The 23,155-nt window shown below is 47.1% G+C and overlaps 1 protein-coding gene across 2 annotated transcripts in view; it reads left to right on the forward strand.

Annotated features, from left to right (window-relative positions):
* The first annotated feature begins 15,223 nt into the window (after positions 1-15,223).
* The window catches only part of AMOTL1 (angiomotin like 1), a 73,657-nt gene continuing 65,725 nt past the window's right edge, over positions 15,224-23,155 (forward strand). The window contains exon 1 of one of the 2 annotated variants that reach the window (XM_068669475.1): positions 15,224-15,346. The gene's annotated coding sequence lies outside the window, so the exon portion shown is untranslated. Of the gene's footprint in view, positions 15,347-22,687; positions 22,822-23,155 lie in introns of those variants that run through there. The other variant, XM_068669482.1, reaches the window with a different exon arrangement.

Here is a 23,155-nt window from a genome sequence, read left to right on the forward strand (position 1 = left end):
TAGAATTAGGGATCATAAAATCGTCTAGGTTACAAAAGCTCTTCAAGATCATCATGTTCGGCCAGCAACCCACCCTACCAAGTCCTACCACTAAACCAAGTCTCTTTGTGCCATGTCCACACATCTCTTTAATACCTCCGGGGATGAGGACCCCACCATTTCCCTTGGCAGCCTGACCACTGGCCAAAGGTTGGCAGCACCGTACAGCTCACGTCGAGCTTCTCATCCACCACCACCCCCAGGTCCTTCTCCTCAGGGCTGCTCTCAGTCCATTCTCTGCCCAGCCTGTGTTTGTGCTTGGGATTGCCCTGACCCAGGTGCAGGACCTTGCACTTGGCCTTGTTGGGCCTCAAGAGGTTCGCACAGGCCCACCTCTCAAAAAATTGGCAGTTTCTGGCCAGGGAAGGATGGGGCTCCTGCTTCCCAGGTGAGCTGAGGAGCTTCCTCTCCCACAGTGTAGGCATTAAGGAAGAGCTCACCAGGAAAAAAGTAACAAAAGCCAAAGGAATTTCTGTTTTGACCAGTCTGTGGGAAATTGTACAAGAGTTCCCTGCTGTTACATGCTCTGTGAATCTGCAATATAATGTCTTTTTTTGTCTGTTCCTTGAGAAGGACCTAAAAAGAAGGACATCGTGGTGGAGCTGGGGCTCTGCAGTAGCTCTGGGCTCATCAGTCTCGTTATTTGGAAAGTGCTGGCTCCTACCAGCTTCCTAATTGAGACCTCAGCAGTGCCCCAGCAGTCACATCACAGCCCAACGAGTGCTGACATGTTCATGTCACTGAAGGATGACAATAAATGACGAGCATTTTTTTCAGAAACAGTGAGATTCAGAGTGCCTGTGCATCATACGGACAGAGGATTTGCTCTGGCTGCAAAGCACTCAGGAAGGTTTGCAATGGAAGGAACTGATGGGCGATGCTCTCTGCTCCTCCGTGCTAAGCCTGATGTGAACAGAAGGAGTCGAGCATTCATTTTCCAAAGCCAGGCTTCATTTTATTTCTTCATGTTGTAGAAAATGATTCTGTGTTCATGGGTTTACAAGCTCTTTAAAATCATCTTTGTTCCAATTGTATTTAACCAGCCTAATCCCTCTTAAAGTGCTTGATCTTGTGTAGCACATCCTCAGGCCTAAATATAATCAGTACTTACTGCTGGCAACAGGCAGGGAAAATGACTACTAGAGTAGCAACATACATGCTAAAATGGGATGAAAGCTGAAAAAAAGGATGAGAGAGAGGTAGTGCAGGTAAAAATAGGAGAGTTTAAGAGCTGTGTGACAAATCATCAGTACGGAAAAAGCAGGGAAAGTGGGCACCTGGGGCTCGGAGCAATGTAATTTTCTATAAAAAGCAGTGCCCTTCTCACCCAGCACTGGTCTCCCACATCCCTCTCGGGAGGTGACCGAGTCCCCTCGGAGGTGTTACAGCACCACGAGGCTCAGCACCTGCTGGTGCTTCTTCTGCACACGCAGGGGACCAGCAGACAGCACAGGCAAACCATAACGATGTCTTGTCTTGCAACCCAGTCTAGTCTGCTGGTATTTTTTTTTCTTGCATTATAAAGGTGGAAATGAAATGCAACCAGATTCTTTGGAAACTCAGGTTTGCTCATTTGAGAGCTGTTTCTTTTAGGATTTTGTTGGTGTACTTAAATTCTTGTCTTTTATATCAAATAAAACGCTCTGCAGAAACAAAGAAGCTCATTTATATTGGGGATCTGGCCATGCAGCTCATGAGCCAGATTTCCTTGACTGAACAAACTCTCTCGGCTGAGCAATCTTAATGGAAGAGCAGAGGGTGAGCTTACAAACCTAATTTTCATCTTAAATTGCGTATTTCTGTGTCTGTCCACATGCTGTGACTTCCTGCTAGCTGTTCTTTGAGGCAACTCAAAGGCCAGCGATGTCCTTACTTACACGACCAAAGGAAATAAGCTCCCGAGCCCTTGACATCTCTGAGAAGCCTGGGTACCTGTCAGCCCCTCACTCCTCTCTCCAGGCACGCAGGCAGGGTGATCCAGATGTGCAGGGGGTGCTTTTCAAGGACAGGCAGTGAAAGGGGCTCACGGGGATGTGGCTGCAGCCAGCCCCAGGAGGCACAGCTGCAGATGCTCTGGCTGCACAGCCCTGCTTCTCCTGCCTGGGCAGGTGTGGGTCTGTGAGAAATACCAGGATTTCCCAGTTTGGGGATTTTGTATCAAATATCCCAAACCGTGAGGTTCCTCAGAGGTGCCTGGGTTGCCTTAGCATTTTTTTTTCTTCTTTTTCCATTTTCAGTGCCTTATTGCAGTGAAGGGCAATAGTAAGCACTCACATTCCTGTGCCCATTTCATCCAGCAGCATGTAGAGACCTTTCACGTGCTTTTAAAATCCAAAAAGGCCACAGTGAATGGCACAAGAATGCAGTAGCATCTCTCAGCCTGCATACCTCTCAAGTGCTGTGTTGGCTCTCGGAGCGTTCCCCCTCTGAGAGAGAAGCAGTCCCAGTCCAAACTGGTGATAAAAAAGGGACAGTCTTCTCTACATCTTGTCTCAGGAGATGCTTCAGAGCTGGGAGAGGAGATGGAGCACGTCCTGGCAGCGAGATCCAAGCCTGCTGGGCTGGACACGGGGCTTGGTGTTTGCACAGGTCCTACAGCAGCATTTCTCTGCTTTGCTGAGCATCTTTCTTAGGTTCAGCTAGAGCTAGTCTTATGCTGGGTGGTTAATTGCTTTTGACTGTGTTTGAAGAAGGTGTGTGTGCCTGCACAGACTCAGTTTCCAGGGCCAGAGTGGCCAAAGAAGGGACTGCTGCCTCAGCAGCTGCCATGAGCAGGAATTACTGCAGCTTGCTCTATATACTCACTCTGGAAGCAAGTTATTCCTTTTAAGAACTGGTTACCCCAAAAGACAAGGTTTTAACAAAATAAACCCACTAACCTGGGAGTGTTTAGAGCATGCATGCACTGCACGGGTGTTTGTTCGGGCTGCAGGTTCAGGTGGTGATCCCCGGGGCAGTGCAGCAGCGGGGAGTTCAGACCCACGGCCAGGCTGTTCTGCCTTTCATTCACATGGGCACCGGTTTGTGCAGCTTTTGGCAAAATGCAGCCTGACTTCTGGCCCTCAGGGAGGGAAGATGGAGAAGGAATAAAGCCTGCCTTTATGACAGCTCAGAGGCTGGAAACCTTAAAGCAGAAAAGCTGCCTACTGGTACCAGCATCACTGCAGGGGGACTGAGTTGTGCCCTGCAGCTCTGAAATTTGTGCTCTTGGGGCAAAGCTGTGATCAGAACTGGGACCATCTGGTTAAAGCTATATGAGGTATTTTTTTTGTGCAAGGTGCAGTCATTTTTTATTTTTTAGGGTAGGCACGAAGAGGATGTGGAGGCACTGGGGCTGCAGAGAGCACTGGGTCCCACTGAACACATCTCCTATAGAAACGTTTGCTTTTCTTCCCCAGAATGGGACTCAATTAGGTGTTCTGCATTTGCTCCCCCTGCCTGGTAGTGTCACCATCACAGAGGGCTCACCCTCCAGTGCTTCAGCTCCTTTCCTCCCAGCAGGATTTGGCCCAAAACTGAGTCACTGACTTGTTCATCACAGGGCATGTAGGCAGGGACCTTCAGCCCTGGTATCATTCTCCAGCTTCTCCATCAGGTATGGAGAAGTAAGTCTATAAGGACACGTGGAAATGCGAACGTTTCTCATTAACAGAACAAGAAATTAAAGGCTTCAGTGAAATTCAGATGTGAAGCTTTATGTCTCACAAGGACATGCACATGAATTCTGGTGCCTGCTTTGGTACTTTTATTCATTTCTGTCCCTGATACTGAAGGCATCTGAAGCTACCAGTGCCGAGGGGAACACATTTTAGGAATACATGGGTGCCTGGGGGTAAAGCAGAAAGCAGGGAGCATCCCCCAGGCTTAGCAGAAGGCTCTGCAGGGACATTGTTCTGCTCAAAGAGACAGGCCGAGAACCAAACAGGGAAAACCTCTTCCTCTGCAAATGAGCTCTGGAAACATGTCAGCTTTTGCTTCACATAGGTTCTGGAGGCCTGGTGGCCTGCCAAGTGATGTCGGAGGTTTTGTCAGGCAGATTTGAACCCGGCACAGCACCATAAGCACGGTGTTAGCTGCCCATCCTTGGCTAGGCTCGCCTTGCTGCAAAGCTAAGCTTTATAAGCAAGACAAACCTGCTGAAGTTACTCAATATTTCCTCTTTGCTCTATCTGGGCTGTAAACTAAACTAATAACCTGTGCCTTACAAAAGTGCAATGAGCCTCAGACCTCAGCAAGCACTGATGTAGGTTTTAATGATGGTGTTGCCTTTGAAATGCTTGACCACTTGGGAGTGGATAACCCATACAGTGAAATATTGCTCAGTCTTCAAAAATGAGCAGGTGCTTAGCTACTTGGATAATGTACATTTTCTCAATGTATTAGTAATAGGAAAAGTTTGTCTCTATGTTATTGATGCACCAACACTAAGTCTAGATTTCTTTACTGTTTTTTTTTTTTTTTTTTTTTTTTTTTTTTTTCCGTCTTTTTTACTAAAAAAAAGGTTCATCAGCACTGTGCAAGTTCAAACAGTGTAACTGAGCCACACCACTTGGTTTGACATGACTCATCACATTATTGAAATCTACCCCTTAGTTTGACTTCTGTGCCCAGCTCCATCGTGGGCCAGGTGTAAAAATAAGCCTTGTCTTCAACCCTCCAACAGCCCACGGGCATTGTGCGGGGTGCAGGAAGCACCACCAAGCACAATAAAATAACATATAAAAGGTTTATAGTTCACCTGATATTCATCTTTCCATGTCCTCATTAGTGTTTGTTTCTGATGAACCACCAACATCCAAGAGACAATGGGTTCTAACTGCTCCAAGCTGGTTATAAACAGTTTTGTAGCCCTCTGTTTTCATTGTGTTTGTGCAAAGTGTCTGCCTTGACCTTGCCTTCCGTAACAAACACACACAACATTGAATATCTAAAATATATTTATACATTTTGGGCAGTTTTTTATGTGGGTAAAGAGGGAATAAAGAAAGAACTAAGAACAAAACATGGTGGGAAATCGCTGCTGGGCTGCAAGGCGCTGTCTGCTGGTGGGCTGGTGGCGTGGCCTAGCAGGAGGGCCAAGCCCAGCAGAAGGCCAGGGCCTGGCAGAGTTTCCACACCAAGCCTAGGGTGGTGCTTTAGCAGATGTCAGAAGCAGTTTATCACTAAATCTTTCTGGATTTAAATTCCTTATTCCACGTCTCACATCGCTCACGGTGGTTGGTGTGGGTACAGACCCCCTCAGTGCAGAAGGCTCGGCAGCGGGGCTGGTGGCCCACCCTAATTCCTACGGGGTGAGGTAAGGCTTGTCTAACACTGACACTATTATTGCTGCGCCTGCCCGCCTTGTTAGGGCAGGCTGAGGTTTCCTTCCCACCCTGACCGCCTCAGATGAATCAGACCATCGCTGAGCTGGAAAACCTGCAAAATTTGCAAAAACTGCAGTATCTGCAAAATCATAAATGATGAGACTTGTATCTGACCCAAATGTTAAGACATGGAGGAGGGAGGACAGGGCTGCAGGTGCAGAATGGCCCCCATCACCTCCATCCATAACCAGATGCTTGCAGGAGGTGCTGATGAGGACAGGACAGGACAAGGGGCAATGGTCACAAAATGGAGCCCAGGCAATTCCGCACCAACATGAGAAAGAATTTCTTCACGGTGAGGGTGATGGAGCACTGGGACAGGCTGCCCAGGGAGGTTGTGGGGTCTTCTCTGGAGATATTCAAGGCCCATCTGGATGCCTACCTGGCCAGCCTGCTCTAGGGAACCTGCTTTGGCAGGGGGGGTGGACCCAATGGTCTCTGGAGGCCCCTTCCAACCCCTACAGTTCTGCGATTCTGTGTGATGTATCTGATGAGCCTGGTTTGTGGGGCTTCTCTCCTGGGAGCACTGCCCTGAAGTGTGTCACTGCAAGGGGGCCATGGTGTCCCCAGGGGGGATGCCACCTCGGGGGTGTGAGGGAGGTCCAGGTCTCTATTTGGCCCCCCAGTAGAAAAGAGGCCTGGATGTACTGGGGAGATCCCAATACAGGGCCATCAGGATGATGGATTCCTGTAGCTGTTTGAGGAACACATTTGGTGATGGATTTTCTGGTGTATTGGAAAAAGTTGTAGCATGATCAGTCATCCACTATGAGCCCTATTTTTCATTTGGGAGAACCTGAGACCCAGAGCTGCCCTCATCCTCTGGGCTGGGAACACCCAGTGAAGGCACACAAAGCTGCCTGGCGTTAACTTTGTTTCTGGTTTTCTGTGTAATTACTCAGACAGAGATTCAGTAAAACACTCCATTTTGCTGTGAGAGTGTCAACACTCCCATCATATAGAAACAGACTGAATTACACATAGTTCCCTTGACCTGGTCAATTGGATGGTCAGCTCTTGGTGCTTCTCTTTCTACAGCTGTCAGATACAGACAGTGACTCACCAAAATGCAGTGCTTCATTACACAGCTCTGTAAAACAAAATCCAAAGCACTTTTGGTGAAAACCACATATGAACATTACCGTGTTGCAACCCATGGGCGGTCAAAGGTTTGATCTATATTTCAAATAATGCCAACTTAATGCATACTCTTGTATGTACAAACTTTGTCCTTTGCATATTCTTTGCCCTTTGTCTTTTTTTTTTTTTTTTTTTTTTTTTTTTTTTTTTTTGTCCTTTGAATATAACCTTTATGGCTTTGTTTGTTTGTTTTCTAGCAAAATAGATATACAAAAGCTTTAAAGTTTTAATATTTCTGATTTCCATAAGGAAGCTGGATTCAGAGAGGCACTGCCCAGTTTCATAGCACGGGATGCCTTTCACCTCCTAACAAAGCCTAACAAACTGCTTTGGCATGGAGGCTGTGTTCAAGGTGAATGGTGGCAGTGTCACACACCGAGCTCCTCTGCCTCTGCTGCTGGGTCCGTGCTCACCTTGCCTGTCTCCAGACACACAGCTCAGGTACCACAGGAGCTGCTGTGGGCTCCACTGACACACGGAGAAGATGACCGGGCAGCTGCAGGAAGGAAACAAGATGACACAAGGACTGAGCCCATCTTCAGTTCACAGGGCTCACACATAAGGCCGGATCCTAGGACTGAGATGTTTCAGGTGCATCCTTAGGTGAGATGAATCTGAGCTCAAATTTTCTTATATTTAGGAAATATAACGTATGTAAGTGCCTGGATATGTGTACTACTTCTTCTCCATTGTTTCAAAACCCAAAGCATCTTGGCAAAGAGGAAATCATCCCTGGCAAGGGGAAATTTGCATCGGGCTGAGCAAGTATCTGACATCTGTGTAGGACCCAGTCAAGAGGTAAGTAGTGTTGCCCACTGGGTATCTGCTCAGTGTTTTATGAGAGCATTTAATTCATATACCTGAAACGAACGAAGAAGGGTATGACTATTTCTTCAGCTAATAAAATCTGCCTCATCTCACTATTTTACAGAAATTCTCATATTTTTAAAATTACAAGTGTATATTAAAATTGCAGCACAGGACTTCCTGACAGAGTCATTAGTCGCATTGCAACGGGTGCATAACAATCCATGTTAACTTTTTATTGCTCTAGGATGATCATAGTTCATTAAAAATAAAAGACATGGCATCTAGACCAATTTCACCAGCGTAGCCTTAGATTTAAAAGATAATTCCTAATATGTGTCCCTCAGGGAGGAGAGAATTACAAGTGTAAGATTTCTCTGAAAGCAATTCACATCAGTCTCATCCCCCAGTTTCTTATAACGGTTCTGAGTTGCTGCCAATGTAATTTTAGAGCCATTACACTGGAGTGAAATATAGTAATAACCTTACTGGCCAAGAAACAATATTAAATATTAATCTCAACAGATAATATATATCCTTAAGAATTTATATGGAAGAAGTCTGCATTTGGATATTGTTTCATAATGTTTGAAAGCACTGGATAGGAAAGGCTTTCCTAGACTATAAACAAGTGGGTTTGATGCTGACGTGCACAAAAAGCTCTTGCACCTCCTGGAGTGTGGTTGCAGCAGGTGCAAGGATCGATGCCTGCACAGAAGCTGCTTCTTGGTGCCCAACGGGACCACAGAACCATGGAAGAGCTGAGCATCGGGACCTGCAGCAGCTCATAACTCTAGCGTAGCTTGTCCCAAAGCAGACTTACAAATACTTCAATGTGCATAGTGCTTTGGGATGGGATTGTCCTTAGAGTGCAGCCCCCTTGGAAGATGGAATTCCTGCTGAATGGGAGGGCTCACCGAGGGGTGGGACAGGCGGCTCTACCCCAGCTGGTGCTGGGCATGGGGAGCCCAGATCACACCTTGCCACCTGTATTAGTGACCAAACGAGACTTGTGTGTGGGCTGGGTGCTTGGGGTCAGCCTCTGAACTGCTCTTTATACAGCAGTAAGGAGTCAGGGGACATGTGGTGCCAACTCGTGACTGCAGTCCCTGTATTTCAGGTTATGTAGTAAAATCTTAGAGACCCCAGTAGACATCCTCATTCTCTACTGGTGCAGTGCCAAATGTACCCTTCTGTCACAAACAGCTACACAGCTACAGCACCTTTATACTGACAGCACAGCATGGCTCCTTGCGGTGTGGAGATAAATATGTGCATTACTAAAATACACATTGCTTTAAGATCTGATTAGATGGAAGTTCTTGGTTATCCAAAATGAAATAGTGCATTAGCTATTGACTGAGAACCTTATTCAGAGGCATCAGAGAAAGTGGCCAGTAAAAATATTGAAGTTTTAAGAGAAAAGTCTCAAGTAGAATCACAAAGAAATGTCTCAATAACTATTACCAGAGATGTCTCTAAGTTTTGAGGTGAAGGCTGTAAAGCAGAAGAAGAGAGGGCTAAGAAGGCAAGCTGACAAATCTAACAGGGAAGTTTGAGTTCACATGGTCTGTGCTCTGCAGGGAGCAATCTCTCCGTCCTCGGTGCTCCTAGCACGGTTTGTCCTACCACTGGGCTGTGTCCTACCTCTGGACAGTGTGGGTGACCTGAGTGGCACCAGGGTGTCCTGAGTGGGGTGAGAAAGGGCTCAAGGAGGAGGAGCAGCAGCCTCCGACAGCCTCCGATTGTTGTGATGGTGGGAGGAGGTGTCCTGACAGCACCGTGCCTCCTCGTTAGCTGAGTTATAAGGAATTTTCTGCAGCTTAGTCCAAAAATGGGAAAAATGTCTTTCCTTCCACCAGGTATAGATATCACAACCCCAGAAATACAGTTTCATAGTGGAAGGGAGCCTCTGGCCAAACATGCAGAGCGTAACCTTGGGCATCCCATGCCCACTGGTGATGGGAAGAGCAATCTTATGACAATGCTGTATACAGAAATGGCAGAAATAACCGTTAAAATTTCCTACAAATATTTTTTCTTTCAGGTCTGGCCAACTTGTGAACATCCTATCCCTGTCCCCACAGATGTCCCCAGATGGAGCAGCCTTCTGGGGCCAAGCCTCTGGGTCCAGTGAAGGGAATAACTTCACTCCATAAATATGATTTTCAGAAATCTTGCTGGATTCTCACAACTGCCAATACAGTTCTGCTACAAATGTTCCTTACAGTAGAGAGGGGAAAATATTTGGTTTTGTATTTAAAATGATGAATAATCTGTTCTCTGCATTAGGCCAGCTGAGCACTCTGCATGCCCGGTGCAGCACAGCATCAGGAATTTTACTGTTTAAATTCACATCTTTTGAGTCCAGGAGCAAAACTCTTTCTAACACTGTGAGATGTGGGGCATACAATTTCTCCACAAAGATTTTACCTGCATAAACAGAACCCATCTTGCTCAGCAGGCACCCAGTTGCCATTTATCTTCTAAATTCCTTTTCGGGGTCTCTTTTCTAGTTACTGTATTTTGATTGTCCATTTGCAAGAGATTTCAAATATGTTTTAAGAATTAAAGGACTATTTTTAACACATGACATGAATGTTGAATTACTAAGAATATATTATACCAGATTTTTTTTTTCTGAGCTTATTATGTTTTTAGTCTTGATACCGAGGTGATATTGATGAAAAGGAAACAGTCGCTGGCTAGGATGGTTTGGAAAATGAGTGCTAACAGTGTCACAGTGCAGGGACAGAAGGATCCATGAAAACACATGGGCTGGAGCATTGCTCCTGTGGCAGTGCTCCAGAATGAGCTCTGTATAATATGCAATATAAAAATATATTATATGTATTTAAATATTATATGTATAATATGCAATAAAACAAAGAAACAAACAAAAAAAAACAACCAAACCCCACCATATCAATAGGACATGCCTTAATATCAAAATTTATTTGAATTCTTAGCATGTTGTCATACCCAGTGAGATCAGAAGTTCTTCATATCACTGTGATGGGGCTATTAAACAGATGTACTTGATGAAAAGGTAAGTAATTAACTTAAAATTAAAGTAACTTAATTGCAGCTGGATGCTTGCTTTTCAGATGCTTTTCAAAGTAGTTCATTTCAAAGCTAGTAAATTCTTTTCAAAATAAATATGAGTGGGAGTTTTAATGGGAAACCACTGGGTTTGAGTTGATGTTTTCACTCCCTGATAACACGTCAGTACGGTAATTTGTGGCTGAAGGAAAGGGGTGGGATCTTCAAGCATCAGTAAGTAACTTTACGTTTTTTGTTCAAAGAACCTATTTTACAGCAAGCAGCTAGCTCAGCAGAGGTGGTAAGGGCCTGGGGATGAACGTCACCATCAATATCTTACTTCGTGTTTATTTTAGCTGCAGCCTGAGCCCGTGGCCCTGCACTCTGCCCTGGCAGCTCCATCAGAAACCTGGATCGAGCATCAGCCCGGTACCCAGATCCTGCCCTGAGCAATACATCTATTAAAGCTGTGCGTGTGTCTTTCTCCACACAGGCTCTGCAGCAGCTCTGCTGTTGACAGCAGGTTTGCCCATGCAGCAAATTGCTTAATAACAGAAAATCTTCAAAGACTTTTTTTTTTTTTTTTTTTTAACCGCACAGAATAAATAAAGCCAAAAACTAAATTTGAAGATGGTTTTACACAGGACAGCTTTGAATCCAGCATGCAATTTAGCCAACACACTTTGAATTATATAGAGAGTTAACATTTACTCTTCCAGAAAATTAAGGTTTCTTAAAAGGTCACGTTTCATTTTGGATTAGAGCATGCCATGTTGGCTTTCTGCTCAGGGTTTTTTTTGCACGTACGAGCGCTTAAGGTAAAATGTTTTCTAGTTCCAAAAGCAGCAAGTTTCTAGACATTTAATACAAAAATGCTTCCTTCATGCCCATTTCTGGTCAGCAGGAATATTTCCCCTCTCTTTAAAGCAGCAGGGTAGAGGAATTCATTTTTTTTTTCTTTTCTTTTCTTTTTCTTTTTTTTCTTTTTTCCTTTTTTTTTTTTTTTCTTCTGAGATTCTCCAGAGAGCAACAAATATCACAAAAATACAAAATTATCTTAACATGCATGCCCGAATCGTTTGCCTGTCTAACCCATCAGGCTGATCTCAGCTGCCCACTTTGTTTTTATGAGTTCTGGGAAGTCAAAACACAAAACTATTTTGCTTTGGCAGTTGTGACTTCAACCAGATGAGAAGCGATGTGCTTGCAGGTCCTTGTGCCTTCTCCACCAGGTTCAGATGTTTGAGTAGTAGCACCTGCCTCCTACCTACCGGAGCAAGCCAGAACCGAGTGAGGCCAGTGATATTTGCTCTAAATTTTAGGAGTGGTCTGGTTTTGACTGTTAAATCCAGCACGGTTCCAGCTATCAAATGTTCTGATTTAAACTGAAAGATACCTGCCTGAACGTGCAGCATTGCACAGGTTTAATTAAACTGGCACAACCCTGGGCAGGCATGCTTCTGACAAGAGAGCCTGCCATGTAATTCAAGGGTCCATGCAGATTTTCAGTTCATTGGGATGTAAGTGGGTCAAATAGTTGAGCTTTGCAAACCTGAGGGGTTTTGGTTCACGTGGGCTGAGGGACGGCAGTGTGCAGGTCCCAGGCAGCAGCTGTGGGTGGCTGCTGCCCCTGCGTTTGAAGCATCCCTTAATGAAGCTCCAAAAGAAAGGCAAGAAAAAACGGTACAAACCCTGCAGCCCCAAAGAAAAAGTCAACTCTGAAGCTGAGGAACTGTGAAGCATTTCTGAACTGAAACCAAAATAATGGTGGAGAGATTTACACTGTAATGCCATGAAAATAATTGGGGAAGGAGGGCAAAATACATATGTGTGTGTGTGTAAGAGAGCAAAAAAGATGTGCTACAGAAGGAAATGTTGTCTCCCAGCTGTGGCTAACCTGAATTGGTCACCTCATTGCTGATGCTGGTGAGCTGGTGTTGTCAGAGAGGAGCTGCTGAGGCTCATTTTGTGCCCCAGCATTCAGGTTAAAAGAGCAAAAATTCTCAGGACAGCTGCTCAGAAAAGAATTTTCTCTACAGACATTGGTGGGAGGAGAAGCTGTGGTGCTGGGCCATGGGTATCTCATGTTTCCAGTTATTCCAGGCTGTGCGAATGCTTGTGTTCTCAAGGAATTTGTGTTGGTAAAATAAATAAAGAAATAAATAAATAAGCAGTTTTACCTAAAGTAGTTATTTCTGTATTGAAAGTTTGTTAGCATGAGGCAATTCAGCTGTGTGTCCAGGTACTGTGCAGGTGAAGGTGCTTGGTTGCAGAATCACTTAATAAATAAATTGGTGTTAGCTGCATGCTAACCCGTGTGTAGTTAAAAATGGTGTATGCTCTACTTTTATGGACAATGTGGTGCTTACCTGGCTGACGTTTTCTTTGCTTTTTATTACTAAACTGCATGCAAAATTCATATACAGCAAGCAGAGGCAATAGGGAGCTGCAGGCCAAGTGATAAAGAACCGTCACTATTAAAGCTGCACGACCTTCGCTGCCCTCAGAGCCCATCCAGACACCCGTGCTGATGGACAGACAGACAGACACACGGGCTGGTAAAGTGAGCAGGGCTGCGAGCTGAGCCCACACAGCTGGGGGGGCTGCCTGGTGGCCCCACGAGGCACATCCTTACCCCGTGCCAAGGGGATGCTCAGCCGAGAGAGGAGCTGGGTGCAGGGTTTGGGTCTGGATTTTGTGTTACTCTTAATACGAAGCAATCGTGGCAGCTCTACAGCTTTAGAAATGCTTGTAATGGTTTTTAACCCAAAGTAATTGTACTTATTTCTTGTAGAGCTCTCTAATTTCCTAACGAAAGAAAGCAAATTAAAGGAGATTTGTTTCTATTGACAGAAAATACCTATTATAATCCTTTTGAAAAGCAGCGCAGCCTTTTAGATGCACACAAGGCATAGATGCAGCTAATTGCACAGCAAATTTCCCTGCAAAGTTATGCTTCATTTATTTCTGAGTAGTCCCAGTAATTTTAATAGTCCTACATGTTAAAATAAAATTAAGCAGAGGAATTTTTGCATGTCAGAGCCTTAGGGGGCCAGTATACAGCAGCTGAAATGTCTAATACAGCTCAGTGCTGTATAAATGGGTTATGGCTGCTCTTTTAAAAATAGATTCCTGGGCTAGAAAATGGAGATGGGATTAAGCTATTTAAATTAAAGAGAACATAGGCTTAAGAAAAAATGAATGTAAACTGCCTGAGATTGTGTTTAGACTGGAAGAAAGCTTGTGACCATCAGAAGAGTGAGCTTTCAGAGCATCTTTCTGATAGGAAAAATGGAGATAGAGGCTGACACCAGCTGTGAGATACGCCTTGGTCAGCTTGGCACCATCTCGTGATGTGATTCCCCGTGGCAGGCAGCGATGGAGTGCGATGACCTGGGAGCTCTCTGCTCTTCTTCTGGTCCCAGTATGATGCAGTGAGGGCTTTTCACGTCGGTAATCTCCATGGGCTTGTTCTTCGCAACAAGTTCTTGGATCAGCTCTGATCACCCGCGGGCTCGTTACGTTCAAGCACTTCAGTATGAAAAATGAATCAGGCCCTCTTCTGCGGAGGTAATTGGGCTGGAGGAAATGACTGATAACCTTCAGTGATTGCAGCAGAGGTGGGAAGATGAAGGCACTTGAAATGTGTCCCCGAGCATGAGAGGCATTAATCAAGCAGGAACAAAAAGGGCAGGAGAACGACTGATGCAAGAACAACACCGCACCTTGGTCATACTGCACCTTGGTCATTAGCTGCAGAGCCAAATTGCAACAAAGGTCCTTGGTGGTCACGGGCTGGGAAAACCTGGAGACTGATGCGCAGTGAAAAGTGCAGCAGCTGAAGCTATGGGGACTATTTTCCCAGAGACAGAGAAATTTGGAAACGCCAACAGCAGACCTTCAACATATCCAATAAATTAAGATGTGAAGGAAAATTCTTTATACTGAGACCTTGAAGAGCTTGACAACTACCACATTAGTGTACTCTTGGTCACCAGCAGCGTCAGAAACAAGAAGCAGGACATGGGGACCACCAACCTGCTTGGCTCTACCACCTTTTGGGTTTTGGGAACAAGTTCTAAGGAAGCAATTATTGGTTATCTTGTTTCTCACCAGCTGGCTTGCAAATAGCTGCTTCCCATGGCTGCTGTGTCGCCGGCTGTGTGGTGGCTGCAGAGCTGAGCCTACAGGAACGAAGAGGGCTCTTTCCTCACACCCTGAATGCCCTGGTCTTCGTTATGCAGTGCCATTTGACTGCAGAAAAATGCAGCAGTTATTTGAGCAAGGTGTACTCAGAAACAGAGGGCTGCTGCTGCTGGTTGTGCCAAAGGTGGAACCCTTTGGTGTCCATAATGAAGATACATGAAAATTTGAGGGTGTTGTCTCGGTGGTGCCTTGGGATGTTGTTCACATGATGAACAGAGAGGAATTTCCAGGAATTGTCAAAGAAATTAGGAGAAATAAGTGTCCAAGAAAGGAGACCATAAACTGTACAAGCCAACTTTAGGGCTTCATCTGGGGATGCGATGGATTCAGGAGCCAGGGGCTGGAAGCTGCTCCTCCTGAAGGGATGAGCAGCGTAGCAATGCGGCTGATACAGGCACACTTGGCTTGTGTATCGGGTTGGAGGTGGTGGCAGGGAGCTGCGTCTCTCCTGCCAGCTTCCCTCTGGACCATTTTAGGACTGTGTTAATCCTAAATTTAACTGCTGATGTCAAAGGCTCGTGTTAGCTCCCTGAACTGAGCTCTGCCCCCACACACCCCGCCGGGAGCCAGGAATAACTCCCTGGACACAGAGGGCTGAATCTCAACCCAGACCATGCCTCCTGGTGCCCATTCCCATAGCACAGCCCCCTGAGCTGTCCTGTGCAGGGGCAGCAACGCCACAGCTGGGGCAAACTCGCAGCAGGAGAGCTGGAGGCGGCCAGTGGGACAAGGAGGGACCTCTCGAGGTAGGCTGGGGGCAGCCCTGTTATTTATTGCTCCAGCAGTGCCTGGGTGCGAGGGCAGCTGTGTTTGCTTTGGCTTCCGAACTGACACATTGGCAGGGGAAAGAAAACCCACTTTGGTCTGGATTTAAATGTATATTGATTTTTTTAATTTTTTTTTTTTTTTTTTTTTTTTTTGAGCGGGGTGGGGTTGTCATTAAAACTACACAGGGAAGAAGAGAAAAGCTCCATTCAGAAGAAAACATTGGATGGGGATGGAGATGGCTTTTCACTTTGGGTGCCTGTAAGGAGAACAAGGGAAATGAATGGCTCATCTCACAAAAAGTATTTGAAAGGGTCCAGCCACCTTGGTCAGCCTCCCACCTGCTCCCTCCTTCCTTTCCTGCCCCCGGGAGGCAGCATACGGGATGGTTGAGGCATGGAGGACACGCTCCCACCAAACTCCGTGAGTTGCCACATGAGCTGTCACCCAGAAAGGTTTTTCTAGGAAAAAGGGTCTGGTTTGGGAATTTACTGACCCTAGTGGCATGTCTCCTCTCATCAGCCCTCTCTCCATTCATCCTGCTCTTTTGAGGGAGCTTGCAGCTGGACAGATGTTTACTAGAAGACAGACTGTGGTGTAAAGGGCTTTCCCCATCAGTTCAGAGGAAGTGGGGACCGTGACAAGCTGAGAGGGACGGGAGTTTTGGCTTGAAGGTATTTGGAAGAGATTTGCCATTTGTGGGAATGGATTTTTTTGGTGCTATCAGGGAAAGGTCGGTCACAGCCACATGTGGCATTTTACTGCATGGGGATGCATGAAGGCAGGACAGGATGTGGGTGGGCAGAAGGCTTGAGCCAAGGCAGCACAGGACAAACATCACCTCTGCATTTTGGTTTGGCTTCGGGTTGTTAAATTCCTGCTGTAGCTTGTAGCCCTTCACGTCTCCTGGAGCGCAGTCACGGTGTGGATGGTGGGATCTCAGCTTGGGGCATGCAGAGATCATGGGAAAGACATGGAGACCATTGCCTGGAAAGCAAACAGCCTGAGCTGTGGCTGGGGAGAAATGTTTCTTCGGCCTTATTTTTTTAATTTTTTTTCCTACTTTGCAGGAGGACCAAGCCTCATCTTTATATTTTTTGATTTATTGATATTGTTGGAACAAGACACAGAGCCCTAGATAATAACCAAGGGGTTAATGATGTGGGAAGCTTGGATCGGGGATGTTTATTTGAAACAGGCCATCTGAGGTCCGCTAGCTGCTGGCAGCTCCCAGGTGGCTTTTCCACACATCGACTAAAAATTCCAGCCTAAGAAACTTTTCCTGGCAGGGGTTTTGTTGAAAGTGGTATGTTCCCAAAAAGAAGGTGAAAAAAAAGAAGGATGAATCCATATTTTCCAGGGGAAAATATGCTTTATCAAGGCATTTCTGCCTGCTGTGGGCAGTGGGTGCTGCAGGAGCTGCTGCTAACCTGCTTGTGTGCATACATCAGGTGGGCATGGCTCTTGCATGGAAAGGGAGCAGCCGTGGGGCTTCCATGTGTCCTGACCGCTGCTGGCCCCTTGGAAAAGTGAGGAGGTCTGTGTGTCTGGAAAAAATAAAAATAAAACAGAGTGGAAACTCCAGTGATGCAGCCCAAGCCACAGATGGTCAAGAATGGTCTGTAAGAGTTTGCTCATGGAGGTAGATGTCTCCTTCAGTTCATGCAGGGCGTGTATGTAATGATGTGTCCTTCTGGAAAAAAATCCCAGAGAAAAGCCTAACTGGCTTTTAGGATAACCCAAGATGCACATCCAGTAGGGTTCACTGTCCCCAGAACAGAGCAGAAGGTGGGTGTGCAGGGACCCTGCCTGCTCGGTGAGGAGAGACAGGACTGAGATGTGGGGAACCAAGGAGCACCAGCAGGTTTCTTCCAGCTGTAGTGATGGGGAGCTTGGGCTAAGCGGTTACTGGAAGGAGAGAAAGGGAAAGGCAGCCTCTGTTGCACCATCGTTTTGGGAAGAGTCATCAGATTGTTCTGTGCCCCAGAAGGTGCCTCCAATTTGCTCAGATGTGCTTCCAGTGCGGGGGTCACAGCAAGAACAGAAACAGGCTTGAAAGAGAGAACTACAGGGACCAAAGTGGGTAGGACTGACTGCTGCAGTGAGCAGCCTGGTAAAGCCACAGGAAAATCGTTTAGATTATTGGCTTTTTTTTTTTTTTCTTTTTTCTTTTTTTTTCAGCCTTTCTAGTGTTAAAGCAGGTGTCTTTTTAGCTATTATGAAGTGCAGGTGAATTGCTGTGTATCATAGAGTAAAAGGATAAAGCTAAGCCCCATACACTCACTTTGTTGTGCCTGGGGTCTGGTCAAGTCATTGACCTGGAGCTGCTCCATCCCTGCCCTACACCTGGAGCAGTTTCCATTAGAGGAGTTGTTACCCACTGATGTCGGATTACTGTTAATTTTTTCCGTAATGCACACAAGTAATAATCAGCTGCGTATTACCTCATGGAACGATTAAATCACCCAGCTCCTCAGTTTCAACGATACATCTGGACACGTCCTGCTAGACACTGCCCTCCCTTAATGAACCTGAGCAGACTTTATGGTCATTCCTCACCGATAGCTCATAGCGGTTACACAGCATCGCCGTGCTTGTCGGTCTCCTGTGAATCACCAGACCATGGGAGGGATAATTGTTACTTTGGTTCCCTGCTGAGGGTGTAAATAACGTGCTCAAATCAACAGCCCCTGATTGCCACGAAGTGCAAGTCTGAAGGGCAGTCAACCCTTTGAAATGAGAAAGGAGAAATGGAGCTGGTACGCTTCGCATTTTAGCTGGAAAAAATATCAGTGCCATGCAGATGCTTTTCTGGTGAAGATAGCTTTGTTTTCTTAAGCAGCAAGTGGAGCTGGCTGGAAAATGGCATTTCTCTTTTATGAGGTATTTAGAAACTTCAGTGTTTGGTTTTGTTCTGATGTGGACCAAAGCCAAGGCATCCACTTCTTGAGAACTGAAGAGAGTGAGGCCTGGGCTCGGTGACAGGGGCTCACCCCCACCAGGCCACATCTGAGACAGGTGGCCAGCCCCTTGTCAGTAGTGGTGGGGCTCACAGGTGTGCCCTCCTCATCCCCAGAGAGTGCCAAGCCAGACCATTTGCCCTGTATCATAAAATAATAGGTTGGAAAAGCCCTCCAAGATCATCTGGTCCACCCTACCACCAGTGTCACCCACTAAACCATGTCCCCAAGCACCACGTCCAAGCTCTCCTTGAACCCCCCCAGGGACGGTGACTCCACCACCTCCCTGGGCAACCCGTCCCAGTGCCTGACTGCTCTTCCTGAGCAGAAATGTCTCCTCATTTCCAACCTGAACCTCCCCTGGCACAACTTGAGGCCATTCCCTCTAGTCCTATCACTGGTTACCTGTGAGAAGAGGCCGACCCCCAGCTCCCCACACCTCCTTTCAGGTACCTGCAGAGAGCAATGAGGTCTGCCCTGAGCCTCCTCTTCTCCAGCCCAAACACATAGAATCATAGAATCATAGAATATCCTGAGTTGGAAGGGACCCTTAAGGATCATCAAGTCCAACTCTTGACACCGCACAGGTCTACCCAAGTTCAGACCATGTGACTAAGTGCACAGTCCAATCTCTTCTTAAATTCAGTCAGGCTCGGTGCAGTGACCACTTCCCTGGGGAGCCTGTTCCAGTGTGCAACCACTCTCTCTGTGAAGAACCCCCTCCTGATGTCCAGCCTAAACTTCCCCTGCCTCAGCTTAACTCCATTCCCGCGGGTCCTGTCGCTGGTGTTAATGGAGAAAAGGTCTCCTGCCTCTCGACACCCCCTTACGAGGAAGTTGTAGACTGAACACCCCCAGTTCCCTCAGCTCCTCACAGGACTTGTGCTCCAGGCCCTTCACCAGCTTCGCAGCCCTGCTCTGGACACACTCCAGGGCCTCGATGTCCTTGTGCACAAATACATGATGCCTGTGGAAGGGTTGGAGGACAAATGTGGCGGCCTTTCCCCACACAATACCCACACAGACCTTCTTGTGTAGCCTCTGCCCAGGTCCTTGCTCCCTGAGCCCGGCTGCTCGAATACCCCAGGCATGGCACGAGGTCTTCTTTTGGGCCTTCAGGTGGAACCATGAAAGTCCTTTTGTGCTGGGACACTGGTGATGGTGCCAGGCTGAATGAAGTTGTGGCTGAAATGAAGACTGCTCCCCAGGAGTGGCTGGTGGCTGCATTTCTTCGGCCCCAACAGCAAGACATGAAGTCGCTGTGCCACAATGGACTGTTTCTGTTTTTCCTTCTCTCCTCGCAGGGGGCAGAGATCATACCCACATGCATCAGCAACATGCATTTCTCTCAGAGAAAAGAGAAGGGAGCTTTGTCTCTCTTCTCCACATCACCACAGCAGGGGCTTTCACACTCCCTTTTGCACGGTGGGCACGAGCAAGCCTGCCTTTCACTGCCGTGATGAGGTCCCACTCGCTCTGCCCTTCAAATACCCGTGGGGTTAAATACCTAAACCCACGCGTGACCCATGCGAGACCGTCAACCAGCAGTCACTTGTGCCTCTGTCAGACATTTCTCCAGGCAGGGGCTCACACCGTGTGCAGGGTGAGGAGAGCCCCCAGCACCAGCACCTCTCAGGCACCAGCACCATGCGGAGGAGCCTGGGGAGCGGCGCGGTGCTGGGCGTGTTTGGCAGAAGGAGCTGGGGCTCTGGGAGGCCCCAGGGAGAGGCACGGCGGCTGCAAGCACCGGCGTGTCCTGGGCTGGTGAAACGTGGCACCGGGGAAGGTCAGAGCTGTGCAGGAGGAGCCGGAGGGAGCTGGGTGAACCTTGAATATAGGAGGATGGATTAGGAGCCAGACCAGGTGCAGGGTCACGCACCCTGTGTATGCAGCCAGGTGAGGGTGGAAGGACAAGCACCCTTCACATGGACCAGCAAGCAGGGGTCTGTTTTTGACACAATTCCTCCCAGAGTCACCAAAGCATCACCACTTTAATAACCTGGCTCCTTTCAGATCCCAGAGAAACCGCTCAGTGTCATGCTGTTTGGATTCCCTTTTTATTTTTCCCTGCAGAGCTCTGGATTTTTTTTAGTATTTTATTATTTTTATTTTTAGCACAGTGACATCCCCCAAAGAAGCTTCCTCTGGAGGCAGCGCTGTTACAGGTTTACTTCTAACTCAGTTCTCTGAAAAACAATGCAGCTTAAACAAAAAGCTCTAGCACTTCCCATCTGACAGCAGAGACCCCGCCTGAGACACACTGCAGTTACATCGAAGGGTTCACTTTAGGTTTTGGGGTAGAGGAGCTTCCTCAGTCTGCTCTTGTGCTTCACCAGGGAGTTATTTGTAATTAAGAGGCAGAAATCTTGAGAAGGAGACCTCATTATTTAATACACAAAGGGTACCTCACACACCTCTGTCTGTGCAGGGAATACTTACAGACCGAGGGCAGGTGGAGGCATGAGGTTGGGACCTCAGCACTGTTGATGCCGAATGGATTAACTCACCCAAGGCTCAGGAGAAGAGGCTGGAGAAGGAGCATAAAGGCTGGTGACACCCAGCGTGAATCCCCTCTCCAGCATGGGCTGGGAGGAGGGCAGAGCCGCTCCTTCATGGGCAATCCCAGCTCCGCAGGCACAATGCCGTGCAGGGACAGCTCCTCAACACCTCTCCCCTTCCCACCAGGAAGAGCTGGATTTGGGCTGCAGGTGCTTGCTTCGTTTGCCTGCAAGGCAGATTGGTGCAGCCTGCTGTAAACCTACAGGAGAACTGGTGACTCACTGTGCCTCTGTAATTACAAGTCTGCTATGTAGGATTTCAATTCTTTTTTTCCTTTTTTTTTTAAAAAAAAAAAAAAAAACAACAAGCATAATCCAAAACTTCTGCTGTGAATACTGAGCTTCTGATGGCTCGCTTGTGCCCAAGCAGTGAGGTTTCTCCCAGTGTCTCCCAGTACAGAGTCAGCACATTGGGGCTTCCCCATCCTCAGGGCAGGTTCTGGGTCACCAGCACCCTGGGGATCAGTGGGGAAGCTTCAGCACTGTATGGGTGAGCCTGGACATCCTCAGGATATCCCAGCACCAGGGCTCTTCTCGATTCACAAAGGCTCAGAGCCTGTGCAGCACATTTCTCTATGTCTTCACCCCACATGGGTGCTTGGAGCACCGTAGGAGAGGGAGCTGTTGGCTTCCCAAGTCTGAGATTTTCTGTTTAACCTGGTGGCTGGAAGTGCCTCATGGCTGAGCTCATAACTTTGAAATCACCTCCATACACTGCCAAAGAAAATGATGGATGGGCTTGGTCTTCTGGGAGATGGACCAAAACCTAAGATCTATTCACAACTGTCTCAGGTACGTGGGCTTGCTCAAGAGAGCTGGCTGTTTTCCTGAGTGAATTGGAGTGATCTGGAGCTTCACTGCTGAGATGTCTTCATTATTAAACATCTGGGAAAAATTGCAAATCTACTTCATTGTTGCCATGTGTCAGCATCTGCTGGAGCTATGTGCTCCATGGTAAGCCCATATTCTTCCCTGCAAAAAGATGGTGTAATCAAGGACCCCTTCACTCTTTGCTCACCATTTTCTCATGCTTGGCACAAGGGCCTTTTCTGGGAAGCTCACCTCTGTGGTACCTTGTTCTCTCATGGTATCTATTCCTCTTCTGGGACTGCCTGAGGTGGCATTTGATCATAGCACAAATTCCTTTGCTGCTGTCACCTTTCCCCAGGTGCTTTTGACTCAACAGAAAATGCAGGAAGCCACCCACCACCCGTATCAAGATGGAACTAGCCCAGACACCGATGCCTCAGATCATTTTTTCAGTTCATATCACTGATGACTCAGTCTCCATTCCCCGTCAGTCATCCGGGAATCATCCCACTACATTTCCCCTTGGCCAGAGGCCATGCTGTAACCTGTGCAATCCACCAAGCTTCACGCCAGCTCCCCTAGCACCCTGTCTGCTTTCAAGAAGGTGCTGCTGCTTCTCCTTGGCACCTCTAGTATGGGGAAAGGCAGGCGTGGAAGCAAACAGCCCCACACCTCTGTTAGATCCATGTTTGTTGCATAGGAATGAGCAAAGTCTCCTTCATGCCATTGTCACCTTTTGGAGGTGATCTTCTTGCTGGGTCGCTGCTGACCTTCGAGGAATTCAAGTGGCCAGTCCGTGTTTTTCCCCTCCGTTGCACTTCCGTGGCTTTACTTTCCCCAAGATAATTACATGACTCAGGAAGACAAATGCATACTTCACATAGTTGCGGAAACCATAATGCCGATAGGTGGGTTAGAGTATTTTGAAGCTCTTTGAACACACAAGAGCAGCTGAATTCCCGTGACTTACCCACACAACCCGAAGCAAGTCCAGGCAATGGCTGCATAGTTTTTGTGGAGCCCTTTCCTAACGAAGGACAAACACCTCCCTGAGAAAGAAAGCTTGGTCTTGCAGCACTGAGGCACAGGCTCTTTTTGTTGCTGGAGAAATCACGGACATTTTGTGAGGTAAGATTTACCATTTGCATTTTACTGTTTCTTGAGAGATCGTGCACAAACTGAGACTGGAGCAGGGAGGTGAAATCTGGATGCAAAAAAAACAAACAGCATGGAGAAATTATCATCTCTTAACTAGATAAGTGATTGTTACAGGTAAAACAACCTGGCAGCTAATCCCCGGTGAAGATAAGTGGCAAAAAATGAGGTGTGGTGGTGCTTGGTAGCATTGTTTTAGCACAGGCAGGTCTGTGGAAGACACAAAAGGAGACACTGTCTTTGAGTTAAGTGGTTTAACATCTGAATCACTGCATTACAGTTTAATCTACTGAATTTGGAAGAAAAC

Source organism: Anas acuta, chromosome 1 (genome assembly GCF_963932015.1).
Source record: "Anas acuta chromosome 1, bAnaAcu1.1, whole genome shotgun sequence".
Taxonomy (NCBI): domain Eukaryota; kingdom Metazoa; phylum Chordata; class Aves; order Anseriformes; family Anatidae; genus Anas; species Anas acuta.